Source organism: Petaurus breviceps, unplaced genomic scaffold (assembly GCF_028583685.1).
Source record: "Petaurus breviceps papuanus isolate PSGF00001 unplaced genomic scaffold, PetGlider_PUasm1.0 138, whole genome shotgun sequence".
NCBI lineage: Eukaryota > Metazoa > Chordata > Mammalia > Diprotodontia > Petauridae > Petaurus > Petaurus breviceps.
In genome coordinates, this window is record NW_027185694.1 from 19,919,578 (window position 1) to 19,932,655 (window position 13,078).

Consider the following 13,078-nt stretch of genomic DNA (forward strand, 5'->3'; position numbering starts at 1 on the left):
CTTGATGATCCCCTATTCTTAGTTATCATTATTTCTAAGAGTTTAACCATCCTTTAGTAATGTTTTTGAATTTTGCCAAAACAGTTTTCAGAAGAAATCAACACTAACAGTCCCATGAAAAAATGCTTTAGATAACTACTGATTAGGAAAACGCAAATTAAAATAATACTGAGATACTACCTCATATCTAATCATATTGGTTAAAATGACAGAAAAGCAAAATGACAAATGCTTGAGGGGATGTGGAAAAAGTGGGACACTAATGCACTCTTTCTTGGTGGAACTGTGAATTGATCCAACCATTCTGGAGAGGAATTTGGAACTATACCTACAAAACCGTACACACTCTTTGACTCAGCACTACTAGGTCTGTATCCCAAAGAAAGCAAAGAAAAATGATCTATTGGTACCCAAATATTTGTAGCGGCTCTTTTTGTTGTGGCTATTGAAAATGTAGGAGATACCCAACAACTGAGGAAGGCTGAACAAGTTGTGATATATGAATGTAATGGAATACTATTGTGCTATAAGAAATTATGAGCAGAACAGTTTCAGAAAAACCTGAGAAGACTTTTACGAATTGATGCAAAGTGAACTATGAATAACCAAGATTCTATATAATCTATAGTTTAAAGAACTAATCTTTTTATGTTTTTTGAAAACCAGGACAATTCCCAACGTCCACTTTGAAGAACCTCACCTATTCTCCATGATCTTTCAAAGATCACCAATAGTGGCTAAGCAGTCACATAAAGTTCTTTGAGAACATCCTTGTCTGGGCCTGGTGGTTGGTTGACTCAGTGTGGGCAGTGAGGAACTCTTCTATCCTGTCCTCACCTCTCTGGAGGTTCACTCAATGCTTTCTAAACATTTTGTTCTGTCCTTCCCCATCCTAAGAAGTACCCTTTGCAAGAGAAAACAGAAACAAAGGAGTTGAGTCTTCCATGTGCCGCCAATTATCACACAGTGGTCTTCTCCCTTCTTGGAGCTTCCTTGTGCCTTCAATAAATCTTAGCTTTGCCCCCTTTTTTGCCCTGAGTATTGACCACCACTTTAGCTCTCTCAAAGGTAATTGCTTTTGACACTATTTTTACAGGACCATGCCACTCTTTTAGAGCATTCCTCCTCAGTTTTGCCTGTCTTTTAAAGTCTCTCAAAATGAAGCTGGTCAATGAGTTTGTTGTCTAAGTACATTTTTCCAGGTAGGTACCCCCCCCTCCATTTAGGCTCATTTGTGTCACTGACACCTGTTATTCACGATCCTCTGTATGCGTATCCTGGGTGGCTGTTAACCTGGTATGCCTGGCCTGCCTATTACTCTACATTGCCTCCTCCTAGAGTTGGGCTTCAAAGGATGGGCAAGGATGAGATGTGAACTTGAGGAAATAAATTTGGGCCAGATTGTTGTGAACACATGACAGGATAAGTCAGAATTTGATTTGAGAAGTAGTAACAAGGTTTGAGATGAAGATGGTACTTGGACAGTAATTTGTTATGGCGTTCAGGACAGGCTGTATAGAAGCAGGGAGGAAAGAGCGTAGCAAAAGGGAGACTATTTAGAAGGGTATTAAAATATTCTAAGTCACAGCATGTCAAAAAAATATTAATACTGTACCCTGTATTTTAGGCACACATATTCCAGAAATAATTTAACATTAATCTAATATCCAAACCATTTCTGGCTTAGAAAGAGAGATGTACAAACTGGAATAGTTCCTCCATGTCTTCTAACATACCTCAAAACAATTTTAGGTAACATTTACAAGAATCCTGAAGAAAATCACATTATGCAAAAACACAGTTTGGGGTTAACATTCTAGAAAAGATGAATAAAATAACCAAGTCACCATCCCATTTCTTTCTGGATGACTCCCTTTCAGGGGTCAATAAGGCTTCTTCTAAGAGATTTATAACAAGAATCTTTTGGAAAAGGAGGCCAAGAGTATACCTCCCTGTCCATGGAATAGAAAACATTTCCCTTGGAGGGTAGGAGGCATCTTAGTGCTCTCACACTTAAGTTTATTTATCACTCAATCCATTTCCCTAAGAAAAGTCATGGCTTTTGTTCTACCCGTTTTCCTAAGAGGAAAATTGGATAGGGATTTAGACTCAGAGAAAATATTTCTTAATATCTCTAGAGAAACTAAGAAGGAAATTTATAATATGTGTCCACAACTCATACTACTATATGTAAGGTACACTAAAGCTGAAAGATGAAAGTCCCTGCCCTTAGCCAAAAGGCAGATGATTTGGTGATAGAGTTTTTCTTCAGCATGGTGAGGGGGGGTTGGGAGTGTACAGGAAGGACAGATAAGGGCAAACTCAGAGGAAAGGCCAAATATGTACTGTTGGCTAGTACAAACCTGGTGGTTTGGGATTTTACCTGCCTAGGATGTTCAACTACTCTGCAGTAAGTCTGTGTAACACTGAGAAAACATCAACATCTTTGGCTGTATGTGTCACACACGGAGAGATGCTTGTCCCATGGCAAGTGGTATTTGTACTGTAGAACAAAATATGCCAGAAATTGATTTCAACTTTTTAAAAGAGAATTTGAGCTCTTGAACGTCTGCCTTATAAATAGCAGTTTAATTTTCTTACTCTTCCTCAGTTTTCTTTCACCAAAGTGAAATGATCACTGACATTATATTTCTTTCGCGTCATGAGATAAACTGTGAAAACAAAAGAGTTCAAAGTTCTGAAGAAATGTAACCACATAGTATATTATCTTTTAAAATGGCTTAACCTTTTTTTTGTGTCATTTTTTTGTTTTTTTTGAGGCAGGAAGGCAAGGCAATTGGGGTTAAATGACTTGCCTGAGGTCACACAGTTAGTAAGTGTGTCAAGTGTCTGAGGCCACATTTGAAACTCAGGTCCTCCAGACTCCAGGGCCGGTGCTCTATTCACTGTGCCACCTAGCTGCCCCATCAAAATCTTTTTAAAAAACAAGTTTGGAGATCGCAAATTAAGAACCCTTGACCCAGAAGATCTAAGGTTCCAATCCCCACTTCCCCAAATCCTGAGTGTTAGAGAAACCTAGAAAGACAAAGAAAGGTCGTGAAGACAAGTATATGACTTCAAGAAAAGAACAGAAGGGAAACCAGAAACTTTTGTTCAGAAAAGAGGTTTCAAGAAGTCAGAATTGTAAAATGGAAAAATTTTATAAATGTAAAGAATGTTGGAAAAGTTTCCATGGTTACTACTACCTTATCTTATACCAGAGAATCCACAAAGGAGAGAAGCTTCATAAATGTGGGAAATTGTATTAACTCAAACCTAGGCATTTTGCACTGAGTGCTTACAGGGAAGAAATCCCACAGTCAGCGTGGAAAAAAACTTTAACCATACCTTCACATTGTTACCATTGGTAAGATTTGACAGGATGACAGCCTTCCATTAAGTAGAATGCAGAATTCCTTGTTTACTGGAGATTCCTCAAAGGAAAGACGAAATGGAAAAAGCAATTACAGAATGAGCCTTATTCAAGAGTTAGCTGACACAGAGTAAACATTTAATAAATGCTTGTTAATTTGACTTATAAATAAATATAAGTAAAGGAGCTTCAGTCGAGGATCACAGTAATAAAAACTGACATTTACATCGAAATTTTAGGTTTGTCAAGGATAATTTTCTAGCTTGTGAACCTGGATAAGAGAAAGAGGGGTTGAAAAATATAGAAAGGTCAGAAGGGGGTGCTGTTTTAGTGTAAAAATAATGAGTTCTTAGAAACAAAGTAGGTACTCATTGATTGGGAAATGGTTAGACAAACTGTGATAAATAAATGTAATGGAATATTAATGTGCTGGTATTAATATGAACATGATAAATATGGAGAAGCACAGGACAGCTTAATATGAATTGACTGATGCAAAATGAAGTGAACAGGCCCAGGAAAATAGTATACACAATAACTACAACAATGTAAATGAAAATAACAACCACCACAAAACACTCAAAAACTTTACTCAAAAAAGTAAAATCATCTTTACTGCAAAGAAGAGATACAAGAAGACATTTCCCTCTGCCCCTTTGTGGAGGTCAGGGCTAAGGGGTGTGAAACATCAAATATGTCAGACTTGGGGGGAAGAGGGAATGTGGTGATTGATTTTATGGTATTTTTTTCCTCTCCCTCTCTCTCTTTCTCTCTCTCATAATGGTCAACTCTCTTCGAGAACTGTTGAAAAGGGATGTAGCTAATAATCTAGATGACGCAAAAAAAGATATCAATAGAAGTATTTTTAAAAGATAAGTTGTTATATATGTGTTGAATTAAAGATGTTTAGGGGATATTCATTTTGAGATGTCCAGAAGGCAGCTGAAAAGGCAGAACTGGACACTAGCTTGGGAAAGGTAGATCAAGTTGGGTAGGATAGCACTTTCCTAGCACTTGAATAGATGGTTCTGGGTAATATGAATGAAGATGAAAGTTTGATAGGAGTAAAAATAGAAGGGAAGTTCTAGCTCAGGCCTAGACTTCCATATGACATAGTGAAAGCTAAGGCAGCACATACCAAAAAGCTTCAAAGGGCAGCTCCGTACAAAAAAATCCACAGTCAGAGAATGAGAAATAAATTAATATCCAAAACAATCTTGAAGCAGGAAGGAGCTAAATGTGACAGACAAATGTCTTGTAGTAGTTGAGAGAAGGCAAAGCTCATATCTTCAGAACTTTCTGGAAACTGTGGGTTATTAATCTGAGAAGCTAGGTTGCATAGCAGATAGAGCACCAAGTACAAAGTCAGGAAAACCAGAGCTCAAATCTAGCCTCAGACACTTCCTACCCTTGTGACCCTGGGCAAGTCATGTAACCCTGGGCAAGCCATATAACCCTGTTTGCTTCAGTTTCTTCAACTGCAAAAAATGAAGGAAATAGCAAACCACACCAGTGTATTTGCCAAGAAAACCCTACTGGAGTCACAAAGTGTTGGACACACTACTGAATAATAACTATCCTGTTAATGTACTTTAGGAAGACTATTCCCTTGCGTTTTGCAATGAATCCCCTTTAAATACATGAGGTTAGTGTACTACTGCAGCACAAAATAAAGGATAGAAAAATCTTTGTAAATAAAGGGTAAAATCTGCTGTGCTAGATGATCTTTTTAATATCCTTCCCAGCTCAAGATCTCTTATGATAGGATAGTTAGCCTACATTTAATAGAGATTGGTCTTCAGCAAGGGATTCAATCAAGGTCACAAGTTATTGGCCTAGCTTAGGATCCTTTTCCCTCTGAGGAATCTTGAAAACTGATTAGTATCACAAAAATCAGAGGTATGTAGAATTCTCAATATATTCTCACTTCCCTATTTTATCTCAGTTTTTTACTGAAAATCTTAATTCGGGAAGATGTTTTTATCTTCATTCGCCCCTTGTAACAGGACTAACTTCTCTACAGTATCAGACATCCTTAACCACCTCCTGCAAAATCACCAATTGCCTGAAAAACGTTTACATCTGGATGTCCTATAGTCACCTTCAACACAACATTTCTAAAACTGAACTCATCTTCACCATCACACCAAACTCCAACTTACCAATCATTCCAAAAATACTGGGATTTATAGAGGCCATTAAGTATTTTTTGCCCGATCCAAATTAACCTAGTAATCGGGTTAAAGCAGATAAGTGTTATTCCTGCTCAGATTTACTTTACTCTAGGTTAGAACTAGAAGAAACCTTAGAGATATAGATCAACATCTTGCTTTTAATTATGGGAAAACCGAGGCCCATAGGAATGAAGTGATTTATCCCACAACAAAAAAAAGTGGCAGAGTTGCAACTACAATTCAGATCTCCTGAAATTCCAGACCTAGGTTTCTTCCCTTACATTATGTGTTGCAAGGCCAAACACACCTTTATGGAAAAGATGCCGCCATTTGCTTTAAGGGACAAAAAGGGGAGAGAGTAAAGAAAATCTGTCACCATACCTAGAAAACATATCGACTGACCAAACTTTATGGAGGGTTCTTCAAAAGCATAATCAGGATGCTGATAATCAACAGCAGGTCAGGACTCCATAAATCGGAAAGAGTTACAAATCTGAGGGAGGTCTTTTCCAGGGCGTGGTTCTGGGGATACAGGAAGGGACACGCCCTCGCCCGGCTTCATCCCAGAGGGCTACTCAATGGCTAGTTCGCTTTTCCGGAGGCATTCTGGGAAATATCAATCCCAGCGGGCTTCCTTCGCGCCGTTTGATTGGTCTGTTGAGTTCCGGCGTTCTCTGGGAGTTGTAGTTCCAGGAGCTACTCCTTCCAAGGGGGTTGGTTTCTCTTACTCTAAGAATTCCTGGTCCTAATTGAGGGAGATGGGGGAGGAACTGCTCTGCTCCTAACTCCCAGAGGTGGGGGATGGAGCCTGCGGGGGGAGACAGAGGCGGAGGCTAGTAGAATTGTTTTGGGGAAAGGGGGCAGCGAACAACCCCAACTGAACATGAGATGAAGAGTAAAAATGAACAATCATCTCCTCCCTTGCATCCAACCTCTTATATCTTGAGACACTCGAGCTCCTCAAAAGACCCCTTTTGTTCTAGTCTCAGGAGAGACCTCCTCCCTTCTGCCCCTTTACGCTCCTCCCCTTGCTCTCACTCCGCCTCCGGGAGATTGCCTCACCTCTGCCTACGCCCCTTTAGGCTCCTCCTCCTGTTCTCGCCCCGCCCCTAGGGAAACCGCCCCTTCAGATCCCGCCTCTTCCTGCTCTCGCTCCGCCCCTGGCAACTTGCTCCTCTCTCGGCCTGCCCCTCAAGACCCTTTTTTACTCCCCGCTCTCTGGGGGAAAGATTCTTCTAGCCTTTCCCCGGACCGGAGAAATCCCCTTCCTTAAATGTGCATGCTGGAAGGGATATCAGAGGTCACCTAGTCCAACCCGGATCTGAACAAAAGTCCCTTCCTTTTAAGGGAACTTTTAAGTTGTCCCCGCCTCCTGGGCGTCTATCCTCGCCAGTAAAGGGGCACGTCACCCCTTCCTTCCCAAAGCTGCTCAGGCTCTTCTGAACCTCTTCCACCCGCTCCACCTGGCTCTTTGAGTGTTTGTGCACTGAGCTGCTCTGTCACATCCCGAAAGGTTTCCTCCTTGGGCTCCCTCTGGATTCCTCTCTCTTCTCCTAAACTCCTACCTGACCCTCATACTCCTTGAAGACTGTCCCCAAACTGCCTTTTCCTTCCCTCCTATCTCCTCCCTTCTTGTTTCAGTCCTATGGGACTCTCTGTGACCTCAATCGGGGTTTTCTTAGCAAAGATACTGGAGTGGTTTGCCATTTCCTTCTCCAGCTCATTTTACAGCTGAGGAAACTGAGGCCAACAGGATTAAGTGACAGCTAGTATGTGTCTGAGGCCATATTTGAACTCGGACAGATGAGGATTTCTATGTCCAGCCCTAGCAAGCAATCCACTGAGCCATCTCCTCCTTTCTACACCTCAAAAAATGCTTTGTAGTTGAGGGTGGAGAGGGGGAGGATCATAGTAAAATGCAATTGTGAAGTGGATGTGGTTTTCTCTACTGGGCCTTCTACCCCCCTCAGGGATGTAAGTGCAAAAGCAGTCTGCCCAATCATGCCTCACCTCTTTCCCCTCTGACTTGTACCCAGCTGTGACCTGGCTTTGAATGAACTGACCTCAGACTAAAGGCGTGTCCTTCTATCACAGGGCTCTTAAAATAGCTGGGAGATTGAGTCAGCTGGCAAGACCTTAGAGTTTATCTAATCTATTTGATCTTCAGCTTTCTATTCCGCATTTTTTTAAAGTGTTAAACTCTTGTGATTTTCCCCCCCAAACATGATACCCTGATTACTATAGCCAATTGTCCAAACATATTAATTCCTTATCTTTTGTTTTGTTTTGTTTTTGAAGGCAATTGGGGTTAAGTGACTTGCCCAAAGTCACTAGTAATTGTGTCAAGTGTCTGAGGCTGAATTTGAACTCAGATCCTCCTGACTCCAGGGCCAGCATTCTATTCACTTCACCACCTAGCCGCCCCCAATTCCTTATCTTTCAGACCTTTTTATCCCTCCTCAAACGTCTCATGGCTCCCCACCTCCTCACCCCCATCCTCTCAGCTGAGAACTTTGCCTCATATTTTATAAAAACTGAGACCATTCCCAGTGAGTTGTCTTCTCCCCTCTTCCTCATCTCTTATTTCTCAGATGCCTTCTGCCACTATGACCTCCACTCCTGTCTTATAAGAAGTAAACTTACTCCTTATCAAGGCCCACTCTTTCACCTGAAAAAGTAATCCCATTTCTTCCTCTCTGCTCCAAAAGATTGCTCCCTCTGTCATCCCCACTCTGCCACTTATCTTTATTCTCTCTCTGTCTATTGGCTCCTTCCCTATTGCATAAAAACATGCTCATTCCCCCTCATCCTCTAAAAACACTCACTTGATTTTTCTATCCCTGATAACTGTTGTCTTATATCTTATCATTTGTGGCTAAAGTCCTTGAAAAGACCATCTATACTCTTCTCCCTCACTTTTTTTTGTTTTGTTCTGTTTTGAAGGGGAGAAGGCAAGGCCATTGGGGTTGTGACTTGCCCAAGGTCACACAGCTAGTAAATGTGTCAAGTGTCTGAGGTCAAATTTGAACTCAGGTCCTCCTGAATTCAAGGGCCATTGCTCTATTCACTGTGCCACCTAGCTGCACCTCTCATTTCTTTTTTTTCCCCTTTTTTTGGAGGGGGAAGTCAGGGCAACTGGGGTTGAGTGACTTGCCCAAGGTCACATGGCTAATTTTTTTGTGTTAAGTGTCTGAGGCTGGACTTGAACTCAGCTACTCCTGACTCTAGGGCCAGTGTTCTATTCACTGTGCCACCTAGCTGCCCCCACCTCTCACTTCTTAATCCCTTACAATCAGGCTTGCTGCCTCATCATTCCACTCAAACTCCTCTCTCCAAAATTACTAATGATCTCCTAATTGACAAATATAGTGGCTTTTTCTTAAGCCTCATTCTTCTTGACCTTTCTGTAGCCTTTGACACTTGATCACCCTCTTTTCCAATTACCTTTCAGACATCTCAAAATGTATGTCCAGTAAACATCTTAAACTTGACGTGCCTCAAACCAAACTCATTATCTTTCCCTTTAAATTCTCCCCCTTCTAAATTTCCTATGACTGAAGAGGGCAACACCATTAAGCCCATTCCCTCAGGTTCACAACCTAGGTGCCATCCTTGACTTCTTGCTATTATTCTCCATAACCAATATGTTGCCAGTACCTGTCAATTTCACCTTTGCAACATCTCTCAAATATGCCCCCTCTCTCTTCTTCTCACCACTTTGGTACTGGTCCTCATCACCTCACTCTTGGACTATGGCAATAGCCTGTTGGTGAATCTGCCTGCCTCAAGTCTCTCCCACTACAATCTATCCTCAATTCAGCCATTAAAATAGTTTTCCTAAAGCAAAGGCCTGACCATGTCATCTCCTTATTCAATAAACTTCAGTGGCTCCCTGTCACCTCCAGAATCAAATACCAAATCCCTTGTTTGGTATTCAAAGTCCTTCATAATCTAGACATCCCTCTCCTACTTTTCCAGTCTTTTTACACTTTGCTCCCCAGTATGTATTTTTTGATCTAGTGACATTGGCTTCCTCGTCGTTCTGTAAAAAAAACACTCCATGTCTTGTCTCTGGACATTTTTTCTCTCTCCCTTTTCTCTGCTTATTGGCTTCCCTGGCTTCCGTCAAAACACAATTAATGGGAAACATTTCCTAATCCTTGTTTATTCTAGTGCTTTCTATTCTATGTCCTGTACATAATTTGTAGGTGTATAGTTGTTTGCATATTGTCTCCTCCAAAAAAGACTGTCTTTTTTTGCCTCTTTTTGTATCTTCTGCTCTTTGCACAGTGCCTGACACATAATAGATATTTAATGAATCAATCAAATTTGCCTTTTTCAATGGAGTAGTATGGGTCCTAAGACTAATGACCAGATATATGGGGAAGCTATGTTGTGAGGAAGACAGAGTTAAATGTGATTATTAACCTTAACCTATTCACTTAATGAAAGACCTTCCCCCTCCCCCCATTTCATGCTGACCTATTATTACTTTTTTCCCTAAGAACTTTCCCCCAGAATATGAAAAGAGCATTATAAAAATATTATTTAATATTTTAAATTTTATTATAAATTAGATTTTCAATATGCCTCCACGGTACATATATGTTATTTTCCTCTTTCTTTGATGTGAGTCAAAAGTTATGCACACTTTAGTAACTTTGGGGCATAGTTCCAAATTATTTTTCAAAATGACTACACCAATTCACAGCTCTGCCAACAGTCAGATTATTATTTCCCCAAAGCTCCTGTAACAATTGTCATTTTCTTCTTTTGTTACCTTTGCCAGTCTGATTGACCAGGAACCCTGAAGTTACTTTAATTTTAAATTCTCTAATCATTAGTGACTTAGAGAATTTAAAAAATATAGTTGTTGAGAGCTTGTATTTCTTCTTTTTTAAAATTGTCCATTCACAGGCTTGCTAGGTGGTGCAGTGAGTAAGAACACCAGCCCCAGAGTCAGGAGGACCCGGGATGGGTTCCAGCCTCAGATATTTAACACCCACGCAAAAAAAATAACTGGCCACGTAACCTTGAGCAAGTTACTTAACCCCAATTGCTTAAAAAAATTTTTTTTTAATTGTCCATTCATATACTTTGACCATATCTATTAGATAATGACTCTAAGTCTTATATGAGTCAGTTCCAGTATCTTAGAATGAGCCTTTTATCAGAGAAGCTTCCTGCAAAGGTTTTGCCCATTTATATTCCCCTACTAATTTTACTACGTTACATTTGTTTGTGCAAAAAAATTTAAAATATATAATCAAAATGGTTTATTTTATCTTCTGTGACCCCATCACTTGTTTAGTCATGAATCCTTCACTATCCATAGATCTGAATGACAATTCACTCTTTATTCCTCTAATTTGCTTATGATATAACCTTCTATGTCTAGGTTATTTGTCCATTTGGAGTTAATCTTATTATATGATATGAAATATTGGTATAAATTTTATTTCTTCTAGACTACTGTCCAGTTTTCCCAGCATTTTTTGTCACCTAGTAATAAGGGTCTTTGGATTTGTAGAACACTATGCTACTGTGTTTCTTTGCTTCTATATGTTGTGTGACATCTCTGTTTTTTAACTAGTACTAAATTATTTTAATGATTTCTGATTTCTACTGCTTTGCCCCTCCCTCCTTATTTTCATTGAAATTCTTGAATTTTTGTTCCTCTGTGTGAATTTTACTATTATTTTTTCTGCTTCTTTAAGGTACTTCTTTAGCAGTTTTGTATAATACTGAATAAGTAAATTAATTTAAGTAGCATTGTCATTTTAAAATTATATTTACTCTACCCCTGAGTAATGAATATCTCTCTATTTATTTATTATTTATTTCTCCAGTTATGCAAAGAGTGTTTAATAGTTGGGTTCATATAATTCCTGGGATCATCTTGGAAGTTATACTACTAAATATTTTATATCTTCTATAGCTTTTAAATATAAATTTTATTTTCAGTTTCAAATTTTCTCCCTCCTCTCTCCTCTCCCCCACTAATTAAGAAGGCAAGAAAAGCAAGACCCATTGTAAATATGTATTAATGCAAAATAAATATCCATACTAGCTATGTCCAAAAAATGAGAAAGAAGAGGAGGAGGAGGAGAAGAAGAATCAAAGGAAGAATTTTATTTTGAGTCTTTTGGAATGGTATTTGGTCATTGTATTGATCAGAGTTTCAAAATCTTTTAAAGTTTATTATCTTTATAATGGGGTATTTGGAGTGCTCAGGAGGACTAACATTTCTTTTTTTAATTTTTAAAAATTAATTTGTTTGTTTACTTTTAGTTTACAAGATTCCATTCCACAATTCCTTGAGTTTCAAATTTTGTCCCCTCCCTCCTCTCCTCCCCCCCATGGCAGCATACAGTCAAGTATAGGATCTGCAAATACTTTCACATTAGATATTAGTCAGATTATAAAGACAGAGTGTATCAGATGGAATGAAAAATGGTAAAGAGGAAATAAAACCAAACAAGAAAAAGAAAAAGATCAGGTGATTTGCTTCAATCTGGATTCAAACTCAGTTCTTTCTAGTTCTTTCTCTGGATGTAGACATCTCTCTCCATCATGAGTCTTTTGGGATTGACTTATTTCACTGCATTGCTGAGAAAAGTCCAGTCTATCCAAGTTGGTCATCACACATATGTTGTGTCTATAATTGTGTACAAATTTCTGCTGGTTCTACTCTTCTCACTCAGTATCAGTTCATATAAGCCTCTCCAGGTAAATATGAAGTCCATCTGCTCCTCATTTCTTATAGCACAATAGGATTCCATTACATGCATATGCCATTACTTGTTCAGCCATTCCCCAGTTGATGGGCACCCCCTTAATTTCCAATTCTTTGCTACACAAAAAGAGCTGCTATAAATATTTTTGTACATATGGGTCTTCCCCCCACTTCTATGATCTCTTTGGGATATAACCCTAGAAGTGGTATTGCTGGGTCAAAGGATATGAAAGTATTTATAGCCCTTTGGGCATAATTCCAGATTGCTCTCCAGAAAGGTTGGATCAGTTCACAACTCCACCAGCAATGCATTAGTGTTCCACTTTGCCCACATCCTCTCCAGCATTTGTCATTTTCCTGTTTTGTCATCTTAGCCAATCTGACTGGTGAGATGTGGTACCTCAGAGTTGTTTTGATTTGCATTTCTCTAATCAATAGTGATTTAGAGCATTTCTTCATGTGCTTATAGATATCTTTAATTTCCTTCTCTGAAAACTGCCTGTTCATATCCTTTGACCATTTATCAATTGGGTAATGACTTGTATTCTTATAGATTTGACTCAATTCTCTGTATATTTTAGAAATGAGTCCTTTATCAGAGACATAGGTTGTAAAAATTCTTTCCCAATTTCCCACCTCCCTCTTAATCTTGGTTACATTGGCTTTGTTTGTACAGAAGCTTTTCAATTTAATGTAATCAAAATTATCCATTTTGCATTTCATAGTGCTCTCTAATTCTTGTTTGGTCATAAAAGTCTTTCCCTCTCCACAAATCTGACAGGTAAACTATTCCTT

General features: G+C 39.2%; 1 long non-coding RNA gene across 2 annotated transcripts; it reads right to left on the reverse strand.

Annotated features, from left to right (window-relative positions):
- Window positions 1-627: 627 nt before the first annotated feature.
- On the reverse strand, window positions 628-6,556 carry LOC138176232 (uncharacterized). 2 transcript variants are annotated; one of them, XR_011172190.1, is made up of 5 exons: window positions 5,929-6,556; window positions 3,349-3,434; window positions 2,602-2,672; window positions 2,384-2,503; window positions 628-904 (listed from the first exon to the last, which is right to left on the reverse strand). It is a non-coding gene; the product is annotated as an uncharacterized lncRNA (long non-coding RNA). The 2 variants fall into 2 exon arrangements; XR_011172194.1 differs by lacking the exon at window positions 2,602-2,672 and having other exon boundaries at window positions 5,929-6,548.
- Window positions 6,557-13,078: the final 6,522 nt, after the last annotated feature.